Source organism: Trachurus trachurus (genome assembly GCF_905171665.1).
Source record: "Trachurus trachurus genome assembly, chromosome: 13".
NCBI lineage: Eukaryota > Metazoa > Chordata > Actinopteri > Carangiformes > Carangidae > Trachurus > Trachurus trachurus.
This window is the reverse complement of record NC_139892.1, coordinates 9475010-9487925: the sequence shown is the minus strand read 5'-3', so window position 1 is coordinate 9487925 and position 12916 is coordinate 9475010. Positions and strand designations below refer to the sequence as shown.

Genomic DNA, 12916 nt, shown 5'->3' with positions numbered 1-12916 from the left:
GTGTGTTTGTGCATTATTGACTAATTATCTACCCTGACAGGGGACAGTTAATTAAATCCTTCCCTGGCAGCGAGCATGAAGTAATTATTGTGCATGGATGCATACAGTACAGTAGCCACAAAAAAAAAAAAAAGTCATCACCCACATGTGGCGGGTGGTTTAGCCATGTGTGCACGTCAGACACATATGAAAAGAGCCTCTCTGACCTGACAAGCCTACACGCACACATGTAATACTCAGATTGCAAAGCAGCACCAAAGCTTTGCATCATCACCTTGTCTTCTGAACGTTTATGCAAAAAAGGTCTTTCCATCATCATCATCATCATCATCAGCACATCATCCATTTTTTTTCCTTCCCCTTTCCATCTTCCTCTGCCAGGAAACATAAAATCAGATGGCGGCTCCATTGACTTGCATCTGACAGGGTGCCAAATATCATCTTCACTACGCCGCCGTCATTGCAATCAGCAGCAATCAGCCTATTTAAAACCAATGCAATGCACCAGCAGTGGTGGCAGCATGCGATGTTACAGTGTTTAAGACCGGGCACGCTGAATTGTTACAGTGCAAAATGTGATTAATTTCATAAGAGGTTTGGTATAATGCTCGCTGGCTGCAGACATTTGCATCCTCATTTTATACATCATGAATAATGTATTCACTGGGAATTGTGATAAATCTTTTATTTCGCTTCCATGTGCCAAACAGTGCCTACAAAAACACTGCCAGGAGTAAATTCCCCCAAATATGACATTTTCCCCGCAAATTCCCCAAACCACTCTGTCTGCCCTCAATTACTGGTTTCCAGTCTGAAGCCGATGCACTGGAACCAACCAGCTAGAGTCTCTGGATGGGAAAAAAAAAAAACTGTTGCCTCGTTGTGAATGGTACATGTGCTAACAGATGCCTGCTACATCTGCTGTCTGATAACAGGATCTGCTCAGTGGGATGGTCCAGCTCTGGCTACAGATTGATCAGTGACATTTTGCTAAGCTGCAGTGAGTGTTGGGGGATCTTTACCTTCGCTGACAGCGCTTTGAATGTTACCATCAGTGTTAAAAGCTTTTTTTTTTCCCTTCTTTTTTTTTTTTGCTCACATGCAACCACTTGAAATGGCTTCTCAAGTGGAAGAAAAATACACATTTAGTTTATTTTTTGTGAACGTCTGTCTCTTTACTTTTCCTAGATTACAGTGCTGTCTGGAGACTCTGCACTCTGCGAAGCCTTAAGAGCAGTAAATAAACTAGTTTTTCATATACTTTTTCCATTTTCTGTCACTCTTTTCTTTTCCTAGCAAAAACACTGCTTCTTTGTCCCGCACTGTAGTTCCATTCACAGCGTCGTGAAAAGAGGAAACACTGGCAGTTACGATGTGTCCTTTGCTTTAAAAAAAAAAAAACCTTTGATTCTCTCAGGCTTGACCACCCAGGCTCCAGGAGCCCTGGAAACAACGGGGCCCGCTGTGGCATACAAATAAGCTTGTTCTATGTCTGTGTTCATGTGCAAGTTCATGTCTGGGTTGGTACATTCACAAGAAGACATAGCTCTACCACATAGAGTCATAATATCACAGAGTCCAGATCTCATCTCTACCACTGGGTTTCATACACAACCAGCAGTGCGTTTCTCTTTATGGAGCCTATTTTGCTTGAGAAATGTCTCAATATTGTCGTTTCATGTCGCCAGTACAAATAACATTTTGCAGAGCTGAGTGCTTGTCACATTGGAAACATACAGCCGTGCACTTGCTGAACGGAGAATCCTATTATTACCTCCACCTTCATGTGTGAAGGTGCAGTATAAGCCAAACAACCCGAGACAAAAGGCCTCATCCTCCTTTATGTAAAGCCATGAATTCGATTCCGAGACAACCAAAGGTCCTCGATGATGCGTTCAGTGGTGAAAAAAAAAAAACAAGCACTCAGACTCAGTAATATTCCTTCATATTTTCTGCCTGAGCTGGTGGCACGGGCAGAAAAGGTGTGAGGCTGACACTCCGCCTGGTTGATCCCGTTCACATGCTGCTGACGTCCACAGGCCTCATCAGCATCAGGTTCTCAGACTACCTGCCATGTGCGGCTAAAGTCTCCGGCGGCACTTACAGAGGGGCAATCATTTCATCAGTTGTTAGCCGGCGGTGCCTGACCACTTTTATTCTTTAGATCAGTCTGCCAGCTTGGAGCAAAGGCTCGTGGGTGACGAGGGAGGCGGGGTATGTGTGTGTGTGTATGTGTGTGTCGGTCTAATGGAGAAAAACAGGTTGAACACATGCTGTTATTTTAACGGTTAATGTTTCTGATATTAAAGGGATAGTTCACCCAAAATTCAAATTTCTCTCATCATCTACTCACCCTCATGTCGACAAAGAGCTGTGAGAATTTTCAGAGTCCTTCGTGCCTTCTCAGAGTTACGGGGGGGTCCACGCAGCAGTATTTGTCCATATAATGGTTGTGAATGGATACCACTTTTCTTCGTCCAAAAAGACACACCAGAAAACATCCAAATACCTCCATACTGCTCGTCTGTAATGTCCCTCTTGTATTGAAGCCCCGACATGAGAAATTGTTCCGCCGGTCTGACACAGGAGGAGCGGTGAACTGAGACACTGGGAGCTTCTGCTACAAACAAGCTTAAAATATAGACTTTTTTTTTTTTTTCGGAACAATTTCTCCCCGTAACTCAGAGAAGGAACGGAGGACTCTGAAAATTCTCACAGCTCTTAGTTGACATGAGGGTGAGTAGATAATGAGTGAAATTTGAATTTTGGGTGAACTATCCCTTTAAGAAAATGCTGCTGCCTTGCTGAATAGGAATGATGCACATGTATAATGGCTTTGATGGAACAGCAGCACACGACTGAATCAAAGTGCATGCTTTAATAACTGCCTGCCAGGAATATAAAAGCAATCAGTGGCAAAAAATTGTGAATTAAAAGTGATATTCTAGAGAGTGACCTGTAACTAAGAACAAAAAAGAGAAAAAAAAAAGTGACATATGTCCCCGTCTGCTCTCTCTTTCCATCTGAGTAAAAACGGTGTGATTAGTCACTGCGTGAGTCTCCGCCGAGCAGGTTGAATTTAATCTCAACCTCTGAGGCACTTTACGGAGAATTTCGAACCATTACCCAGGCTCAACAATTGGCAGCGGCTGCCAAGTACCTTCAAGGGAATGTCAGTTTCCATGGAGACCAAGCCACCCCCAGCAGTAAACCCCGTCTCTCACCACAAGTAAAAAAAATAAAAAAAAAAGGTACAAAAAAAAAAAAACCTATTGATGGACACGGATCACAAATCTCTCGGTTAATTCTCTTGTGCGACTGTCTCTGCCCTTTTTTCTTTCTCTCACAGTTTGTGTTAATCTATGTGTCTCTGTTCTCGGTTCAAAACATCTGCCTCTGTGTTTACCCGTGTTAATAATTGCTCATCTGCAGTTGCTTGGCAGCTTCCTTTCGGACTCCGAGACGCGTCCGTGGGAATACTACGCGGAATAAGACGTATTAAATTTACAGAAAGTTGGAGAGCAAGAAACTGAGTCAGGGGGAGGTGTGGTAGCTGAGAGAGAGCCCAGAGCAGATGGAGCCTGAATCCAGAATAAATGGTTTTGACAGTGGCTGCACATGGCTGTTTATAACCATGGTTTTAGAGAAACTAAAATCAATATTTTTATTCTAACAGCAGCTAACATACATGTGGTAGAGGGGCTGTTGCTGGTGCCAAACCCGCAGATCATTATCCCTTTAGCTCTATGGTTCTCTATGGTGGTTGGTTTTAGCATCCGTCTCATTGATTTGGGTTTTTTTTGGTATTTGATTCACTTGTACGGCTGTTTTCAACACAGCAGGTGGCTTTTATATTGGATTTAACACAGCTCCAAATAAATGCTAATGAAGCTCCATATCTGCTGCTTGATGTGTTAATGAGAAACTCTTTGCTGGTTAAGTTCACCATATATCAACTTGAATGGTGCCCTCCAGAAATCAGTTATTACATATTTAAATGCAGCTAAAGGTTCAGTGTTCGGAGCCAAATATGAGTGAAACCATTTAAGCACATCACTCCTGCTAGGAGGAGGATATTTGTAACCGCACAGATTCATCCCTATTCAATAAATGATGCATAAATAGAGACCATCTTGTGTTGGGATCACACCAGACATGACACACTGATGTTCCGACGTCAATTACACACCTGTAACATTTCATGGTCGTATCTTACAGGGTCGCGATGCTAACACTGAGACAATATCTGCTCACAGACTAATTTAACACCTGTCACATTACGCAAAACCACCTCAGTAGCAGTTTCCGCCACAGAAGGTGTTAACATACACGCAAGGTGAAAACAATACCAACCCTGCTGTTACAGATGGTAATAATGTTTTCTTACATGCGTCATATCATACATCCAGTTGAGACTGAGAAAACATCCATTTATATGCACAAAGGTCTCGTGTCTTTTGCTAATTTTCCTACATGCTTTTAGTTCTCACTTCTCTGTGGCATAAACCTGGGGTTCTTCATTCCTCATCCCTCCCTCCCTTCACATGGGGATACACTATTTCAGCAGTGGAGAGAAGAATTTGAGGATAATATTGCAACAGACTGTTTGTGTGTGTTGGTAAAGGCAAAGTATGCCACACTGAATCAAAGTGTGAAGGTGTAGATTTGCTTGTAGTAACCAGCGTTATATCCAATTATTATACCAGCCACGTTTCCATTAATCTGGTTAATGCACAATTTGAAACAGGAATGGAATCACATTAGTTAAATGTGCAACTCATAAACGTTGCAAAAAAAGTTACAAAAAGCTTGTGTGAGGTGATTTTTAAAGCAATATTTCACAAAAGTGAAATGGAAACAACTTTTTTGGTTTTAAAAAGGTAGGAATGTGTGTAGGAATTACTCCCATCTAGCGTTGCGGTTCTATATCGCAAGCAACTCAATCGTATTTTTCATGCTGCATTCACGTGAAATTGGGCAGACGGCAGACGGACGACAGCCACAACAAGCCTCTATGTAAACAAGTGTTCCGTCAGCACGAGGCAAAACAATACACCTGACAATATGTTGTCATGGCGATGTCGTATTGTTTACCTGACCCACGTTTTACCGGCTTTCTCTCAACTTCTGTGACTAAAATGACATCTGGTTTGTTAGCGACGGCCGTCTGCCCGACTGCAGGTGAATGCAGCATCAGTGTAACTGACTGTAGACGCCACTGAACGTAGAAACATATGAGTGATATGAACGGCTAATTCAGAGCTGACCGGAACACTTCAGTGTGTTGATGGGGGTGATTATTGATGAATGAAAAACAGACTTTTGAACAAAATAATCGATTTTCATGAATAGATAACAGGAGAAGTTACACAATGTCCCTTTAAAGCAGAAGTAAGTGATATATTTGTGTTAATATAAGTCTTAAATAGTTATATCTTCCGACAGCAATCACTTACATAGAGTGTTTGGTCTGAAACACGGGTCTGTCAGTCCCTCTGCTCTGCTCTGAGTCGAGGAGAAAACATTTATCGTATCCTACAGTTTTTATCCAATGAGGAGAGAGAACGGCATGCAGCGCTGTGTGTGCAGCCAAGGGACGCCGTGAATGTGGTGACGTAGGGACGAGGACTGTTATGGTGCGTTCAAGGAAACTCGTATTTTTCCGACCGTGAAGTCGTACCAGTTCGATCTGGTACGAGTTCACCGGTCGGAAGTTACGAGTGGCCGTTATAGTGACTTTCACCGGTAAAACAGGTCGGAAAAACACGAGTGGTTGCCTGGAACGCTACAAAGTCGTAAGTTGTGACTTGAAGCTGTAATTTATGATTTCAAAAGCCTGCCTGGAACGCAGCATTAGCGAAAACGACCGGACCACTTACTTCTGCTTTAAGTATTGCAAGAGAAGAAGACACGACCATTCAGAACAGTGGTTTCTTTTCTGTTGGACAGTGCTACAAAGGACACATGATGATGAAGACAGCTCAGCGGACACTAAAGAAGCAGCTTCAAGAGAATAAAGAACATAAACCTACACTCAGCTCTCCTGTTAGTGTGCTCTGCCAGAAGACGCTCACCAGGTACAGTAGCAGCGCTGGCCATATAACACACCCATAATAACAAACTCCCCGAGGAGGAGGCGCGCTTCCTAAAACAATACAAACTGCATCTTTAAAAACACATCCTTGGCATACGTTCACACATGATTTCCTGACCCACGGTGTTCACACCTGATTCTCTCTCCCCTCCTGAGTCCTAATCAAGTTGTTTGTTTTCGAAAAGGCTTCATTAGCTCGTTTCTTTGATTGTGTATAGGTGCGTACGCCCCCCGAGCGAGCGTGTGTGCTGCTCGCTCATGTGTGAGAGTATTAAGGATCAAAAAAACAGACACACTGTCCTTGAAAGTGCCTCAGACAAATCTGAACACAAATAACAAAACCCCTGCATGACTTTACCACATTGATCATCCTCCATCGCCGGTTCTCTTTGTTATGGGGAATGCAGGTCATTACGATGCAGGCTGCAGCGAGGAGGGTGTTAAAAGATGTTTTCCTTTATGGAGAATGATTTGTTTGTTTTACGTTCCAGCTCGCTGGCCTCCTGGGCCCTAACCTACATTACAGCACAAAGACTATTAATCATTGATGATCAGACCTTTTAATATTGCTTATGAAAAATGTATTTGCATGTGAATAAAACAAATGAAGTCTTCTGTTCCAAAACACCGGATATCCATTTTGGAAGAAAATGATTACCTGACGATTATGAAGCATGTGGTCGGCCCATCGGTCTATTTCTGTCAACATTCATTTCATGTGATCTGTGATGATTTGAAATGTGTCGTTGGTGCCATATGAGTTACTATTTCAGTTAAAGCTGGACTGATTCATTTTTTTAATTGAATAATTGGAATTTATACTTTAGGACCTAATTTTACGGTACAGTAATTATGGTAAGGAGCCATCACTGCTTCTCTGAACTTCAGTAGTTCATAGTAGATTTGTAGTTCTTGAGACCGGTCTTTTTTGTGGTCTTGGTCTTGTCTCGGTCTCGACAGTGTTTGGTCTCGGTCTTGTCTCGGTCTCATGTCTCTCGGTCTCGCAATGTCTCGGACTGGCAGAACGGTCTCGAAGGGATTTGTAGCCTACAATATCCAGGCAGGCATGCTTTACTTTTGGATATCATTATTTATGCGCCCCCTTCAAATGGTACCAATTACATGCATTTTGTGACACAGACGCGTTGGCACTCATCCTCTCGTGTTCTACAACTCATGCGGAATAGCAAAATATGGTGTAACTAGTTGGTTTTTTTGTCTCGTTCTCGGTCTCGGTCTTGAGCTCAACTTGACTTGGTCTGTCTTGGTGTTGGTCTTGGTCTTGGTACTCTCTGATCCTGGTAGTGTCTTGGTCTCAGTTCAGGCGGTCTTGACTACAAGTCTAGTTCGTAGTAAGAGTTCTCTTCAGATATGGGTGGAACATCAATAAAAGTGAGGAAATCACCCCCACTCCCGCCAAAAAAGACAGCGCCCCCTCTGTTTCCTGGAAATGATTTGTCAGATTTTTCTATTCTAAAAAACACTGTCTGTTTTAAACACAAATAGAAAGACAGGGGCAGCTCTACTGCCCAACTACTCTAAAAACCAGAGTCATTTTTTCATGGTATCCTGTATGAGAGGAACAGATCCCAGTGGAAAGACATTACAGATGAGGTTTCATATATAGAAAATATGGTGCTTGTATACAGCATATATAAGCCTGTCTTCTGTAGTTTGCTTTTAGGCCACATCACCCAGCTCTACTTTCTGTATTCTTTGCAGTACCCACCTTAAAGTGCTGTGTAAATTCCACAACCTCCAATCAACTTGAGTTAATAGCGTCTTCTAGTTAATCCAAAATCCATTTGGCGTTTCACATTATTTTGATTCAGACATCAAGGAAACAATTTAAAGCATGAGAAACAGTACGTTCAAATATCTCGTTTAAAAGTTAATGAGTCACCTCAGAACTGTGAGCCTTTACAAAACCCACATCCAAAGCAAACGCAGAATAATCATATAATCCAGACATTCATTATCGCTGAGGAGAGAGACGTCTCCAGAGGTCAATTAACCCGGTGTGTGAACTCAGAACTCTCCGTGTGGACGTCCAATAAGCCAAGATAATAAAGCTGCGTGCACACATGTGCACGCCAACACACAGTAAAGCAAAGATAATAGGCTGAGATAATAAAAAGTAGTGCTACAGAAACACTTGCCAGTGTTGCTAACCTCACATGCGCGCACACACACACACAAATTGTCTTTCCATCTTTCCATATTCACACATGCTGCACATAGTACCAAGCAGACTGCTGTCCTTTAATCACAAGTCATGTTTTAATTGCATAAAGTGTGAAGGAAATAGGAACCATTAGAGTGGCTCAGTCTGGCACAGACACGTTACAGAATGAGACTGTTGGAGCCAATTTACAGATTTGAAACACGCTTTTATCATAAGGTCATTTTACAGTCAATTTGGAAGTGGAGGGAGTCCGATTATTTTCTATTCCCTCACAGTCAGACTTCATAGCACGTCAGAAACCAGAAGTGGGTGTTTAAAAGTCTCACACGATTCACTGTTGATCCATTTGTAAAGAGGCTGGACTGAAAAATAACAGGAAACATCTACTTGTAATTAAACATTTGATTTCTCTCTTAAGTATAAACCTTTTTGCCCTAAGAGTTCAACAGCTGATAAGATATTGTACTGTCCATTTGCAGTCTGTACATAGAACACAATCCACAGACATTTACAACACAAATACATGAAAGTCCTGCCAGAGGTTATCCAGTATCGAGTCAATGATCACTAAACTAGACTTGAATCTTATTCACCATTTTAACGAAGCTCCTTAGTCTGTTTGTTTCTGTTGGCTAGAGTCAGATTTCCACACCAAGCAATAAAAACACTAAATCTGATTCAATAAAACTTCTATAAAAAGACGGTGGTCTTCATCTCAGAGGATAAATGAACAGAACTCAATTTCCTTAAAATATGCAACCCATTGTTGAACCTTTATTGTCGTGACTTGGAATAGACTTCCTAAAGTTGTATTGTGGAAGATACTGTAGCAAACCTGTGTTCAAGTCTTTAAAAATAGACTCTCCATTTGAAAAATCTTATTGCTGTATCTAAATATTAAAAGATAGATAAAAACTCCTGGCTCTGAGCTCATTTTGTGTTTTATTTCTTCTGATTTATGCCTTTCCTGGAGGGCATTAGCGCCTAAAAGCCCACTTCATATACTCAGTTCACCTCCACCTGAGTTCAAACCACAGACAATCAGTAGCAGTCTTCATAATGCATGAGGCCTTATCCCACAGTGGAGCCATTTTCTGGGTAACTGCATCTGTCTAGAATGTGCTCGTTCACACCGGCTGCATAGGCGTTATTCATCTTCCCATTTATACATTAGAGGTGTGTTAGAGCCTGCATGCATGCAATCTCTCACATGCAAGTCAGACCGTCTCAATGTTGCTTGCACAAGCACTTTGTGTTGCACATGCATGAACACATCTGCATACAAAACCTCCATCTACACACTCACACACAGATATCTACAGATGTGCTGTAATACCTACATACATACAGCTTTGTAACGCCATTAGGAATCTCAGCTTTTCAGACCTTTAAATTGGTCCCAGTGAGATGTGAGGCCTCGGACCATAACACCGACCTCTTAGGCGACGCATGTATATCAAAGAATTAGTCTCTGTCGACCTAATCAATACCCCGGCAGCAGCTAGAGACCCAGCACCGATGTAGGTAGCCTGTTGTTGAGCATCAGTGAACCAATGATGATTATGCCAAGGGGCATTTGCTCCATTGTTCTCCTCAGAGCATAGGTTTGATCATAGGGAGAGTCCTCCTATTGGCTGTTTATGATCTTGGGAATTGATTAAGGAAATTAGAGTCACCTTGGCTATTTTTTATGGTCATAACACCATGAAAGGGTCATTTATTTTGGGGACAATTAAGTCAGAATTTCTTTTAGGATGCCTGTAAAGCTGTTTTAGATATTGTTTAACCTTCCTCTTGTGTTCCGGTCACCAATGACCCGTTTTCAGATTTTAAATGCATAAAGTATCACATAGATTTGTTTATAGCATCAAGGCTTTTTGACTTTGTCAGGAATCTCTATTTAAACAAAATAAAACAAAAACATTTTTTTTCACTTATGATATTTGTGGTGTTAGGGTCAATTTTTACACGGTTATAACGATAAGAAGAACAATAATTAGAGTCAAACCTGTATTCATAAGTGCAAAACCAACCTTTTCATGGATAAGGAAGCCTAATGATGTAACCAAGAGAAGAAAAACACATTGGATGAAAAAAAAAAAACGTTTTAGTGTATTTTACAACTGATTTAAAACACAGGTCAACTGACCCGAACACCGTAGATGGTAGCAGAAAGCTGACACAAGACGATGGTTAATATGACAGTCCTCAAATAATAATTCATAGAGGTTAGAATCATTCGGTTTTGGTTTTGAGGTCTTGATCTAACTTGACAGTTGTAATGTTTTGTTGTGCTGGAGGGGTTGTATTGTTTGTATTATTCCTCGTCCCATTGACATAAACGCAGAATCCTTGTTCAAATCCACTGATACAGCACAGAAACCTTGAATGTGGACAACGTTTGAAATCAAGGACCCCATGAAAACACACTGATGGTGGGCTTCTCACTGCCTCTTGGCTGTCGCACCTGGCTGCCGTGCACATGCACAGACATGACAGACGGAGAGCTCAGACACCTGCCAACCTTGCTGGAGCTCTATGGCGCATCGACTCGCTCAATGGTTCCATCTTCTGCAAGCATCCTCTGAGAATTGGTCATTATTATCTTATCAGTAATCATTATATTCAGTAGTTTGTTTGCTTTTGTGCGGTTGCTTTAAGGACCTGCTGGAGCTGCTGTTTAAAGGGAGACACTACAGGTGAATAGGGTAAAAAATTATAAATAACAGATATCACCATGAAACTTCCAAAGTTTATCACTTACATTATAGACAAATATTTTTTGTATTACAAGTTTTGTCAAATGTTATGTTTAAATATGTAAATGAGGCAATATCTGATGAAATATGCGCTATTTTGCATACATTTCCAGAACCAAAATCTGAAAAATGGATAAAGCCACTTTCAAAATTCTTGTTTTATTTTGTTGACATATTAGAGTCAGAAGTTTTTACAGAGGGGATTTTGGATATCTCTTTTTATCACTCTGTAAATGAGAAAATGCTGTCACCAGCCCTAAAAAATCAAATTTTGCCATGTTTTTAGGAATAAAATGTTGTATAAATCAGGCTTTGAATGATATATCAACAATTCCCTCTGTAAAAACCTTCAGGAATAAAACTGGAAGGTTTGGTGTCAGTAAGTGCTGCTGAAGTGGGGATTTCGGGCCCAGAGTCTGAGGAAAAACTCATTTTGAGAAAACGGCCTTTAAAGACCTGTACTGTAAAATTCCATAGACTGTTAATGTAAATCGTACTTTTATGATTGGTTGCAGATACAAAGTAAATTACAATTATTGGAGCCTACATAATTGTTCGGGAGAGAAAAAGCTTTACAATGATACCTGACATGACCTGGGTCAGATAACAAGCACAGCACAGTATGTCACAGTAGCTGTTAACTTTTGGCGAATTTAGGAGAAATCTACCAACAAAAGAGACAAAATGAAGTAAAATAACCACCTTAATGTGGATTTTCTACCATTTCTTTTGACCTTTCTGAGAAAATACACGTTAAGGAAGAAAAATAGCCCAAAATCTCAAAATTGATCAGTGCATGAAAAAACTGTGTTTTTGTCTGTAGTGTCTCGCCCCAGACTACTGCAGCTCAAGTATGTTTACATTAAAAAAAGAGCATCTTGAACAGACACATACTGTACATTTGATACATATAAATCAGGATTACATTATTAAGTATCTAAATCCACTCTTTTACAAGCCCTTAATCAGCCATTAAGTGTCTCTGAATGGAGTCATCTCATTCCCACAGACTGATTCCTCATCTGCTGCTGAGATGCCAGTGCAGATGGACTGAATCGGGACGAGGCCAGCAGCAGTGTCTGTGGAGCTAAACTCCTGGTGAATTGTGCCAGCGCAGAACTGCACCACGTTGGGGCCTGGCCGCTGCGGCGCTCAAGCCCTGGCAGAGAGAACAGGGACCCCCTTGTTTTGGGCAGAGGCGTGTTGACAGGAAACATAATGCATTCACGCGATAATGAGCCAGTGAACCCGCGTCTCACCCTCGTACTGCCCCGCTTTCTCCTCCTTTTTATATACAGTAGACACATTTTTTAACACAGATAGACGCAAAACACACACATGCATGCATACAAATCTTCTGCACGCTGACAGAAACACACACACACACACACAGACACAGACACACACGCCCCAATCACAAACCCCTCAGTGTCTGGTGCAGAACGGCCTGATCATTGGTCTCATCACCAGGGAGACCGGCGCTAAGCGGGCGCCTGGCAGAGACAGACTGGCATTTAGCATTTAGGACCCCACAAAGATTTCAGACAGAGTATACACAGGCCTTTTTCAACAGAGAGAGAGAGACAGACAGAGAGAGCTATTACTCACATAGACACATGCAGAGAAATGGAGAAAAAGAGGGGGAATGAAATAGTGTTTGACAACCACATTATGATTTAGAGAAGAGAGAGAGTGTCAGGAGTGCAGCAGAGAGCAGGAGAGGTACAACTGGAGAGAGAGGGGGGGAAACAAGATGGAAAAGGACTGAAAATGAAAGACATCATTGTGGCTGAGAGGCAGAAAAAGAAAAATGACATTTTCTTTTCTGTTTTTCACCGACAAGGGCTTTACAGCGCTGACTAAATTACCACTGAGAGT

The 12916-nt window shown here is 41.6% G+C and overlaps 1 protein-coding gene across 1 annotated transcript in view; it reads right to left on the bottom strand.

The window, feature by feature from the left end:
• Positions 1-12916, bottom strand: part of igsf11 (immunoglobulin superfamily member 11) — a 116078-nt gene that overhangs the window by 78594 nt on the left and 24568 nt on the right. The window lies entirely within an intron of this gene.